General features: G+C 40.5%; 1 protein-coding gene across 1 annotated transcript in view; it reads left to right on the top strand.

The window, feature by feature from the left end:
* The first annotated feature begins 1,740 nt into the window (after positions 1-1,740).
* GNB4 (G protein subunit beta 4) overlaps positions 1,741-12,952 on the top strand; it is a 39,126-nt gene continuing 27,914 nt past the window's right edge. Inside the window, exon 1 of the mRNA XM_024563778.4 lies at positions 1,741-2,079. The gene's annotated coding sequence lies outside the window, so the exon portion shown is untranslated. The remainder of the gene's footprint in view (positions 2,080-12,952) is intronic.

The raw sequence follows: 12,952 nt of genomic DNA, 5'->3' as shown, positions 1-12,952 counted from the left end.
ACATAAAATTTTCGAGAAGGTTAAGGTCATTATTTTGTGTACTTTATTCTCCAATCTTCAAAGATCAGTAAACCTCTTGTTAGATCTTTTCAAGTTTTTGTGCTTAGAAGCTCTTGATTTATATTTCCCCTAATCTTTTGTGGAATAGGATATCTCAGGCTTTCCACTGGATTTTCCTAAATACTGGCAACTTATTTTTCAGCTAATAATCTTAAACTGACCACTTCTCAAAACCCTATAATATCTGTTAAGGGTCAGTGCCCAAGAACAAGACAGAAAAGAATCAAAAGTGAACTTTGGAGTCAGTCCACTTTGGGTTCCACATTAAGTTCTGCCACTCCCTGTGTGACTTTAGATAAATTACTTACCCTTGATGAGCCTCAGTTTCCTCATCTGTAAAATGGGGATACAACACACATTGAAAAGTCATTATGAGAATTACATAAGTATGGTACAAGAAAGCCGGGAGCCTGGTGCTTAATAGACACTCATTAAATGACAATTTCCCTTTGCTTCTTCCTAAAAAGGGCAACAATAAAGCTCAGGATTTAATCATTAAAACATTTAAACAGTTACAAATCCAAAACACTCAGGTACCAATCAACTTTTCTGACACTTGGATATGTAGAAGATTTGGGACTTTCCCCCTTTCTTCTTAATGGAAAAAAAGCACCACACCTTAGGGAAAATGAAAATTTGTGAGAAAGCTACCTATAATTTCAACAGTCTAGCCCCACGACTCTTTCCACTTTTGTCACGGACTGGCTTTTATACAAAACGGTCACATTTTTTTTTCACAGTTGCCATCAGAGTGTGTTTACCATCATCTCTTTTAAGATGCTGATTTATTCCAGGTGATAAAGGGAAGCTGCTGAAGAAGGAATGGAAGGCTGCGGAGGGGTTCAAGTTCACGTATGATACTGTTCAAATCTTTCTCCAGCACAGAAACTCCACAAAGAGCTCCTCTGCAGTTTTCCTTACCCAGGGCTATTTCTTTAAATTGTTTGACGTCAGAGAAGGAATGCTATAGCAACAGTCTGTCAAAACTGAAATTAACTCAGAAGAAAGATGGGGGTGGAGAAAGGAAAACTGCTCCCTCGGCGGGTACTGACTTCAGAGCAAGTAAATTGGGTAGATACTTTCCATTCACTTTATGACATTTTAAACATCAAATACCGAGAAAAATGTGGGGAAAATCAAGCCAGTTGAAATGCCTAGGATGTTTAAGGCAGAGAAGAGCGACGTGACAGGGTATCTGGAAGGCCTGTTTTCATCGGGGACAGTAGTGAAGAATAACTTCCAAGTATTGATCATTTATTTAGAGGAAGGCTCTGTGTAAACGTTATCTCATTAAATATTTTTTAGCACCTGTACAAGGCAGATATCATTTCCCCTATTTTGCAACAACGAAATCGAGGTCCTGACGACGGTCCAGTCGCACAAATAGCGGTGGTAGACCTGGGGTTGCAATGCAGTTTTGTATAACTCTGGACTTCAGTTTACTTTCTTACATTTATAACTTTATAATGTTAAATCTAAATGAGACCTTGGGGTCTTCTAAGCCAGCCTCCTATCCTGCCCATGGGCCAACTGAGGCTTATGCGGTACCAGGAAGGAAACTGGCCACACCACTTGGGCCCTACTCAAAAGTACGTGCCGGCGTCCAGGCGCCACGCCGACGAGAAAACGAAACTGCTCGGGAATTAATGTTTTTCTTCTTCTGGCAGGAAACGAGACAAAAAATAGGAAGCAGAAGCTGCGCTTGGCGTCCTCTCCCTTCGCCCCCCACCCAGGCCCTGCGTGCGCTCCAGGGCTTGCTCGCACCCGCCCGCAGCGCGTTCGCGCTGATTCCGCGCGCCTCGTGCCTCGCGCCTCGCGCTTCGAGCCACAACCCCGCCCCGGCCCGCGCGCAGCGGAGTTGGCAGCTGGGCGGCGCTGGCCTGGGTGTGGCCGGCGGATCTCCGAGGCGCTGATCGGCGGTGCTCTGCGCTCTGCCCGCCAGCTCCGAGCGCGTGGGGCTGCTGAGCGCTGGGCCGACTCAGGCAGCGCCAGGTCTACGCGGGCCAGAGCTCACCCTAGGTAGGTGGCAATTGCGCGAGCTGCGGCTCGTTGGTGCGCCCCACAGGGGGATCCCAGGCTTCCCGCAGGGTGGGGGGGGCCTGAGGCGTCTTGGGGCTGCCCATCTGGAACCCGGCCTGAGGGCGGCGCGGGGCCAGCTGGGTTCCTCCTGAATCAGAGACCGGGGCTCTGAGCTCTGAGCGGTAGACCCTGCCGGGGAGGGACCGGACGGGCGCGCCTTAGTCGCGCTCTGCTCCAGCGAGGGGACCGTCCATATCCCTAGCTTCGCGACCCCCAGGTTTCTCTCGACGCCCCGAACCCTTCGGGGGCAGCGCGAGAGCTCGTTCTGAAAATAGCGGTTATCCGGGATTGCCCAGAAGGGTTATTGGGTGGAGAGCGCTGTGAAAGCTCAGAAAAGTTCTCGGAGTACTAAAAATGAGCCCAGTGGTTTCGTGTTAAATTTATTTTGGAAGCGATGTGATGCCCAGCATTTTGGGAGTGGTTGGGTGAAATTAATGGATTTCAAACACTTGTAAATTCAGTACATAATAAAATGTTTTCCTTTAATCCTCACATTCTTTTTCTGCTTCAAAACACAAATGGTTGGTTTATACTTTGATAGTTTTTGCTATTCGGTAAGGGAAGATTGACTTTCTAAAAGCTTAAAAGACGACTTTCATTTGTTATAGAAGCAATGCGTTGTTATTTTGCACCTCTCTTCCCCTTTCTCCACTCCTTTTCCCTTTCAGTAAAGGATGTGGATGCATCTGTCTGCCTCTCCGCCGCTGGCAGAACGGCCAGCTTGTGGATTGGCACCCCACTGGGAAGTTTTCTTAAGACATTTAATCGTTGATTAGATCTCTGTTATCAGCCCATTTTAGTGTTGTAAACTGAGATGGTGCCCTCTAAGTACATCTTGAAGAATAGAGTACATAGCTGCTTATTTAAGATGAAAGTGAAGTCGTTTCTAGTCGGGAGGATAACAAAGGTCTGTGCACACACAACTGCAGCCTCGAGTCTCCGCCAGGCGCATTTTAAGGCTTCAGTGTGGGGCTTTGGGTTATTACTGATGTTAGGCTCTGTCGACATAAGAATGTCCAAAGCTGTAGAGGATTTTTATGAGTTTATTTGAGCCAAATTGACTACATGTGGGGAAGCAAGATGTCAAATGCCTCTGGAGAATTACAGTTTTGCAGTTTCTTTTATACATTTGGAATTAAGGAGGGAACTAAGGAACACTGTATGAACGAACCTGTGGGAGAAAGCAAGGCAGGGAAATCACTATGATTGGATCACAGCAGAGGTTTCCAGGCTTTTCATCTCATGGCACACATAAAATAGTTATGGAAATTCTGCAGCACACCAAAAATATATATATTTGTGCTGATCTACCAAAAATAGGTATAATATTGATTCATTCACACTGGACAGCTATTGTTGTGTTGACTGTTGTCATTTTAAAATTTGACAATCCAAGGGAAAAGAGGTGTGCCCTTTATTGAATAGTTAGGTATTGCACATTTTTTAAATTCTTGGGGCACACCAGTTGAAAATCTCTGGATTACAGGATAGTTCAAGGTTATGTGCACTCTTGAGGGGGTCTGAAAAAGGCATTTCAAAGGTGTGTTAACCTAGATGCACAAAAACAATGGCCAGGGCTTGCTTGACACAAAGATAACCTTTTATTTGGGCAATTACAGGCCTGAGGTGTAACTACCCACCATGACTTGCCCAGTCAGGAATTTCTGATCAGATCATTCTGTGAGGTTACCTTCAGTTAGATTTATTACAGAGTTCCTTTTTTTTTTTTTTTTTTTTTTGTCCACAGGTCTGAAAGGTTATTGTATATTTTAGTATTTTGTTAAAGATCATTTTAAGACTTTTCTTGTTGCATTTCTTTTGTAGATGAATTTGGAACTGAAATAGAAACTTTTAAAATATTGTTTTCTGAACATGGTTAACTCTCTTGTGTGTGTACATTTATAAAATTATAAAATTGGTTCGTATGGCTGTAATATATTTAGATTTACGTCTTTGTGAGCCATAGGTATTATTTAAGAGGTTATTCTAAGTCAATTCTCTTTGTTAACCCAAAGAATTGCTTCTTTTAGTAATTTTTCTGCTTTACTGAGGTATAATTGACATACAACATTGTTTACATTTAAGATGCACTCTCTTAGTAACTCTCAATTGTGCAATAGAATATCGTTAACCACAGTCACCATGCTGTACCTAAGATTCCCAGAGCTTATTCATCTCGTAACTGGAAGTTTGTGCCATTTAATTGACATCTCCCTAGAACTGTTTCTTTTAAGTCATTGTCACTTTAGTATGTCAGCACATATTTTTACACTTTATATAAATAGTCTCTGGGACATTTTGAAAATTGAGAATTGGAAGTAAGTGTTGGACATTTTTCTGCCCTTACCAAATACTGCCTGGGATGGTGTGATTTCTCTGATTTCTTTCAGGCCTGTATTGAAGTTTACTGTGTGATTATTTTCTTTAGCTTGCTAACTAGTTTAATCTGCATTCATTATAAGAACATCTGCTTATTGAACATCCATTCTGGGTCAGGGGCAGTGCTATACATTATTCTATTTATATCTCACATTAACGTGGCAAAGGAGGCATTATACAGTTCTCTAGGTAAGGAAGCCCACCTCCGAGATGTGCCGGTGGTCACGTAGTTAAGTAACTCAGTCAGAATTCAAGGCCAGACCTCTCCATCTCTAGAGTCCATGTTCTCTGTGCCACACTGACAGGCCAGGGTGTGAGGAATGGTCCTCAATTACTGGCATAAATTATTAGCATATTTGTAACTTTTCCAAGACATGTTAGAGATGTGGGTTTGTTTTTCCAGCATGATCATTACTATTCATCAGTGTGATTATACAGATCCTCACATCAGCCATTCTCCTCTCACCTGTTTGTTTATTCCTGATTAACTGTCTAGCTCAGAGTTCAAAACCTCCCTCTTGCTATGGCAGAATTTCTTTTATTGACATTAGTAGTAGGTAGTGGTAGTTTAATTACCCTTCCAAAATAATAACCCCGTTTCAGTGTGGGTTCTCTAGAACCATAGATATAACTAATTGGGATGATTACAAACAGGATGATAATCTATTTTGGAATTTGGTAACCATTTGATATCCCTCAAATTAAACCAGAAGATATTTTGATAGATATTTCTCCCTGTAATTATCCCATCCCTCCTACAGCTTCAATTTCAGTTTCTATGGAATCATTTACATTATTATACAAACATTCTGTTATGGCTCCCCTCTATTTTTTTTTAAATCCTCACCCAAGGATATTTTTAATTTGATTTTAGAGAGAGAGGAAGGGAGGGGGAGAAACATCGATGTGAGAGAGAAACATCAATCAGTTGCCTTCTGTATGCTCCTGACCAGGGATTGAACCCGCAACCTAGGTATATGCCCTGACCAGGAATGGAACTCTAAATCTTTTGGTGAAGGAGATGACGCTCCAAGCAACTGAGCCACCTGGCCAGGGCTATCTCTCAACTTAGATAAGATTCTTTCTTAATCCAGTATTCTGCCTCATTTCTCTGCTCCACATGTGGAAAAAGCATAATTTTTTGATAGAATAAAAATAAATATAGGACTGATAACCAGAAATTGTTGGGTTGACCAAAAGATCCATTATGTTTTTACCATAGAATAAAAGATAAATTTTTCATTTTCACCAATAACTTTATTGATTTGGATATTTTGAGTATGTCAGCTGTCTTCTGGTATTGGCTTCTAATGGGTAGAGGCCAGGGGTGCTACTAACCATCTTCCGATGTATAAGACAGTCCCATAGCAAAGAATTATTTGGCCACAATGTCAGTAGTACCAGCAAAGGATTATTTGGCCACAGTGTCAGTAGTACCAGGAAACTTGGCAAACTACTTTCAACACATTTGATCAGTCACAGGGCTTTCTCCATACACGGTGCAAATCTTGTTTTGCGTTTCAGTTGTGTTTTTACCTTTCTTAAAATAATAAAGCATAATACACCAAAATGTTATTTATTGTCTTCCATCTTCAATATTAAAATGGATACACAAAAATCCAATAATTTTGATAAAATTTTAAAAAATGCATGCTATGACAGCTGTCACAATGCAGCCTAACAAAATTGTTTTGAATGAAGTTAAAGACAACTAAGCACTACTAGAGCCATCGTATGGAAAAAAATAAATGAACTTTGTGGCCAACCCAATAGTTACCTACAGGGGGCAGGTAGGAACTAAAAAAAGGGATAATGGAGGGGATAGCTCTGATTATACCTTTTTGTATAGTTTTGAGTTTTGGAAACTTGTCAGTGTTTTATATGTTCAAAAATAAAACTAACAAGGTTGGGTGGGGAAAAAACCCTCCAAAACTGAATACAGACAGCAACAACTGAACCAAATGTATTTCAATGTATAATATTGATTCTCAGAAGAAAAAAATGAATCCAAGTATGTTTCTAACATAGGACTTTGACTATATACACTCCTTTAATCTATAGATAAAAAGGACTTCCAAAAAAAAATCCTGAACCCTGTATAATAATCTATTACTTACAGTGGTAAAGATGAGACATAGCAATTCTGAAACTATTTTGTCTATATTGTAGGATTGGGCAAATGAGTAAATTTATTGATATTTGGGAATCTTGGGTTTTAACTGAGGGAGAAAGGACATAAAAATAAGAAATGGAAGAAAGCAATGAAGAACTCCCTGGTGTTGGATTGGAATTAGATTTATTAATGTGAACTTGTGATTAAAATATACATACATTCATACCTACACACTCATATATTTCCTAGTTCTAGTGAAAGGGCCTAGAAATGAAGACATCCTGGCAGCACTTAGCACAACTAGTGCTCAGATCTAAATGGCTGGTTCCAGCCAGAGCTAGGGCAGGGAAAGGGTAAGATGAGCCTAAAACACAAAGAAGTGTTGGAAAAAACTGATGGAGGCATGTGAAAAGGACATAGGAACTAGCCTGAATGGCCATACTGGGAAAATTTGGGCATCAAAATGAATTAAAGGTAATAATGGATTATAGCCCATTGAATAAAATAAGAAATCACAGCCACGATAAATAAATCGTGAGGAAAAGGGGAAAGCTCTGCCAAATAGACTGCCAATAAAAAAAAGTAGAAGGAACAATAGAAGTCAACAGTTTGAGACTATTGTGGTAAAATTAGGCAAGTGCTACTAATGGAGAAAGCTGGATAGGGAAAATGATATTAATACTATTTCCAATGATCTCTCCAGAAATTAATGACCACGGAGAAAAAGAACTTCACAGTGGAGAAATCTAGCAGACAACACCTCAACCAACTGATCAGTTAACATCACCAGTAGTGGCATAAACATATCCTCTTGATGTGCTTGATCTAGAGACATCCTTACTTTTCTGTAGTATTTCTAAAATTCATAACCAAAATCTAGTCACAAGGAAATGATAGAGGAACCTTAACTGAGGATTATTCTACAAAGTAACTGGTTTGTACTCTTCTGATATGTTAATGTGCAGAAAGACAGAGAAAGGCAAAGGAAGTGTTCCAGGTTAAAGGAGGCTTGAGTCCTGACTGTGAAATGCAATGCGTAATCCCGGGTTGGATCTTGGATCAGAAAATCCAGTGGCTCAAGAATATTATTGGGACATAAAATTTGAATATGTACTGCATAATAAAGAATGGTGCTGTATCAATGTTAAGTGTCCTGAATTTTGACGTTTGTGTTATGGTTATATAAGAGATTGCCCTTTTTAGAAGATATACAGTAAATTATTTAGGGGTAAAGTATCAAAGGATCTTCAATATCCTCTCAAATGGATATGCGATAATATTATGTATAGAGAGTGCAAGAAAGATAGAGCAAATATGGCAAATGTTAATTCGTGATTCTAGGTGAGGGTATATGTTCAACACTAAAACTTTAAGTTTGAAATTTAAAAAAATGAAAACTTAAAAATAAACCTTGAAAGATGTCCTCCCAAAATCTTTCAAAGGTTTCATGTAGGCTGCCTCTACCCCTCATTTCCTTATCTCCTGTCATCTTCTGAACACCGTCCGCCCCCCGGCCGACAGGGGACTTTGTCCTTTCTGTTCCATGAGACCATTCTTCTCAGGTCACCAGGGATGTCAGTCTTGCCAAATTACATAGATCTCTTGGCTACATTTGATGCAGGTGATAGATAGATAGAGCTCCCTCTTTATTGAAGCATTTTTTCCCCTTGGCTTCTGGGACCCGTGACTCTTGTTTTCGTCCTGCCTCTCTGGCTGTGGTTTCTTACTCTTCTCCATCTCAGCAAATGGCTCCACCACCCACCCAGTCATTCATGCTAAAAATCCTGAGTTATTCTTAATTCCCCTGTGTTACTCATCCTATATCTGCTCCTCCATTGGCAAGTATTATGGCTCTAACTTAAAAATTACTCCAAATTTGACTATTTCTTATCACCACCACTGCCCCTCCTCTGTGTCAAACCACCACCTTTCCTGGCCTGAATCATTGCAGTAGCTAACTGGTCTTTCAGCTTCCAATCTCTGTCTCCCAGCAGCCAGCATGAACTTCAAAAGATGGAAAGCAAATCAGATTGTATCTCTCAGTCATCTGAACCCAATACTGTTAGATAAAGTGTGAAGTGTTCGCTCTGGTCAGGAGGCCTACGTGATCACATGGCTGGGTTGCCGCTCCTCTCCCTAATGGTTTCTGCTTTGCTCACTTCCCTCCAGCCTCACTGTGGGCAACACGCCAGGATGGTTTCTGCCTCGTGGCCTTTGCACGCACTGTTGTTTTTGCCTGGACTGCTCTTTCCGCCGTTTACCGCATGCCCCATTCAGTCATTTCATCCAGGTCTTTACTTAGGTTAAGTTATTTAAAAGTACCCTTCCTTGTCACCCTCTAATTTCTTGCAGTATTTTTTTTTCCTGGATAGTACTTATCTGTACTTGAAATTATCATTTATTTATGTGCTTTGTTATCTTTCTCCTAGACAGATATAGAGTAAAGCTCCATGACAACGGGAGCTTTTGTTTGTTTTGTTTGCTGCTGAACCCCTAGAGCCTGGAATGTGCCTGGCATGTGTTTGGAACTCAGATAATTATTTGTTTATTTATTTATTTACTCTTTATTGTATTTTTTCCCATTACCACTTAGTCCCAACAGTGTGATGATTGCGAGGGTGGCGGGAACTCAGATATTTAACTAAATGGATAGATACCTGAATTGACGTCTGCCAACTCTTTTGCTGGGTTTTCTCTAACCCCATTTCAAATGAAGAGGACTGTCTAGGGAATCTTATAACGTTAGTGCCATTTAAAGTTTTCTGGTGACACTGCCAAAGCTGCTCTGGAAGCCAAGATAGCAGTTTTGGTTTCCAGTTTCATCTTTCTTTTGTCTGCCCTCTGGTGGAGGTGGTACTGACAAGCAGCAGATGAGTAGTTGGGAGGAAGAAACAAAGATGGAAGAACCTTGGTCACAAACTGGATAATTAACTTTTAAATTACAAAGATTTAAAAATTTTAATTTTAGTTTAGCCTATAGATTAACCATAATAAGATTAGAAAGAAAGAAAAAGGGCAATAGTTAGATTTGCAGAGATCTCGGACTTAGATGAAGAAATACAACTATTTAAGCTGCAAAATGTTTTGATTATTTTAAATAATTTCTGTTTAAAAATACTTCTTTCTATTAAAATATTTTAAAAATAAAAATCGTGATAATATTTATTGAGACCATGTTCCAATAGCCACTGTGATGAGCACTTCGCCCCCACGCACTAACTTAAACTCTCATGACAGACCAATGAGTTAAGTAATACTCTCATCTCCATTGGATTAAATGAAGAGACTGAGCTACAGACAGAGCAGGCCAGGAAGTTGGCAATGTCACATAAAAAATAGGGAAGCCAAAATCCAAAACTCCACCTGTCTGGTTCCAAAACCCAGCGATACTTATCATTTCACATTAGAATCTGACAGGTGACCCAGTATCAAGCCCTTTACCTCTCCCCAAGTTTCTTTTCCATGCTTGAGCCCCTCAGGGACATCTTGCCACCTGAACAACCTACTCCTGTTTGCACTCTCCTGGTGGCGGGGTGCTCACTCTCTGATGAGGCAGCCTGTCCAATTTCTGGACAACTCTTATGACTTGTAAAAGTCCTTCCTCCTCCAGACAAATGGACTGACTTCAGATTCAAAATTGGTCCTGACTGGACTCGTTCTTGATGCTATTAAAATATTTTAAGTATTTCCCATGTGTAGTTCAAAGGCAGCTTTTTCTCAACTGTAATAAAAATTTCAGTTGGCCTCTGTTGACTCTTCTACATGTCAGTTGGCATGGCCCTCCAGAGAAGGCGTATTCAAGCCCCAACCTCTGGGCACTCGAGGCAGCACTCTGAACTATTTTGCTTCACTACGTTTTACTAATGTCCTATGTGTGGTACAGGTACCAAAGAATTTCCTTTGGTACAAGAGTTGTGTCAAAAAGAATGCTTGATAAGCTCCTCGGTACCATTTTCCAGTGTGCATTATGGAGAGCCCTTTCTTCTCAGATTGCTGAGGACTACATCTTACTTAATGTTTTGAAGTAGAAATCACACGAAATGATTTCAACACTCCTGTACAGTACTAAAATAATATTAGTTTCCTTTACAGTCCACATTTTATATTTAAAGCAGTATATAGCTTAAAATTTTGCCCCCCTCACCCAGTTTTTGTTTTAGCAGGTTTGGTTCCTGTGCCCTATAGTTATCACCAAGGACACTCAGTATATACACTTTCCTGGGTAAGGGCAGACTCCCACGGGATGCTTATGTATTGTACTTACAGTTGGAACCCCCCAAAAGGAGCATTTGTGCGGAGGGTGGCATTAGTGTTGGCATCTCCGCAAGTACTTACAGCTCTAACATTCTATTTTTAATAGCCACATAATATTTCATTATGCAGATGTACTGTACTGCTCTCCTGTTGATTCAGCATTGTGATTTTGTATTATGTAAACATTTGGTGATAACTATCCTTAAATATTCATTCTTACCTACTCAAAAATACCTAGTTTTTAGGACCCTTACTGGTTTTTCTTCTAACGTAACCTGTCACAAGTTTTAGCTATAGAGAATTGGTACCATAACCTGAGGACCCTACCCCGGGAGGGACAAAGATGGGAACAATGGTCCCTGTGCTCAAAGAGCTAATAGTCTCTGGGCCTCTCTCCCAGGAATTTTTGATATTTTTGTTATGGTAACATGTAGCAATGGCTTGACTCCATTTTTTCCCCTTCAATGTTTTAAAATATATTTTATTGATAATCTTACAGTTGTCCCAATTTTCCTCCTTGGCCCGCTTCTGCCTGGTACCCCCATTCCCTCCAGCAATCCCCTCCCTTGGTTCATGTCCATGGGTCATGCATATAAATTCTTTGGCTTCTCCATTTCCTACACTGTTCTTAACAACCCCCTATCCTGTACCTACCAATTTGTACTTCTTAATCCCCGCACCTTATCTCTCATTCTCCTCCTTCCCCTCTCAGCTGATAATCCTCCAAATGATCTCCATATCTGTGATTCTGTTCCTGTTCTGCTTGTTTGCTTAGTTTGTTTTTTAGATTCAGTTGTTGATAGTTGTAAATTTGTTGCCATTTTAATGTTCATAGGTTTGATCTTTTTCTCATATAGGTCCCTTTAACATTTCATATAATAATGACTTGGTGATGATGAACTCCCTTAGTTTTACCTTGTCTGGGAAGCACTTTATCTGCCTTTCAATTCTTAATGATAGCTTTGCTGGATAGAGTAATTAGTTTGTAGGTCCTTGCTTTTCATCACTTTGAATACTTCTTGCCAGTCCATTCTCACCTGCAAAGTATCTTTTGAGAAATCAGCTGACAGTCTTATGGGAACTCCTTTGTAGGTAATTCTCTTCTTTTCTCTGCTGTTTTTAAGAATCTTTATCTTTAAACTTTGGCATTTTAATTATGATGTGCCTTGGTGTGATCTTCTTTGTGACCAACTTGTTTGGGACTCTGTGCTTCCTGTACTTGCATGTCTATTTCCTTCACCAAATTAGGGAAGTTTTCTTTTGTTATTTTTTCAAATAAGTTTTCAATTTCTTCCTCTTCTCCTTCTGGCACTCCTATGATTTGGATGTTGGTACATTTGGAGAAGTCCTAGCGGCTTCTTATTCTATCTTGTTTTAAAATTCTTTTTTCTTCTTGCTGTTCTGATTTAATGCTTTTTTTTCTTCCTTAGGTTCCAAATTGTTGATTTGATTCTCAGCTTCATCCTCGTCACTGTTAGTTCCCTATAGATTTTTCTTTATTCTACCTAATGCAAACTCCATTTCTGCCTGAGTCTTTTTTATGCTGTTGTGGTACCCAGTGATTTCTTTGAGATCCTGATAACCAGTGTTTTGAACTCTGCATCTGTTAGGTTGCTTATCTTCATTTCACTTAGTTCTTTTCCTGGAGTTTTGTTCTGTTCTTTCATTTGGGCCATATTACTTTGTCCCCTCAATTTGTCAGCCCCCCTGTGTTGTTTCTGTGTATTAGGTAGAGTTTCTTTGACTCACTGTTTTAGTACTGTGGCCTATTGTAGAAAAGGCACCTATAAATTGTGTGGGGTGGAGCCTTAGGTCATTGCCGGGGTGGGGCAACCCATTTCACCGCTTTGTGGCTCTGCGTGGGGGAGGGCTCAGAGAGGGGACAGTGCCACTGTCTGGCCTCTGGAGATTGCCCCAGAGGCAGCTGTCTCCCCAGCACTTGCACTTCACTTTGTCCCTGTATGCCACTTGTGCCCTTCCAGCTGTTGCTCTGGTGCTGAATCCCAGAGCAGGTGGGTCCGTGTGAGTCACTGCAGCCCTTTAAAAAGAATCTCTTGAGAATCACGA

Source organism: Desmodus rotundus, chromosome 2, assembly GCF_022682495.2.
Source record: "Desmodus rotundus isolate HL8 chromosome 2, HLdesRot8A.1, whole genome shotgun sequence".
Classification (NCBI taxonomy): Eukaryota; Metazoa; Chordata; class Mammalia; order Chiroptera; family Phyllostomidae; genus Desmodus; species Desmodus rotundus.
This window is presented reverse-complemented; position numbering and strand designations above follow the sequence as displayed.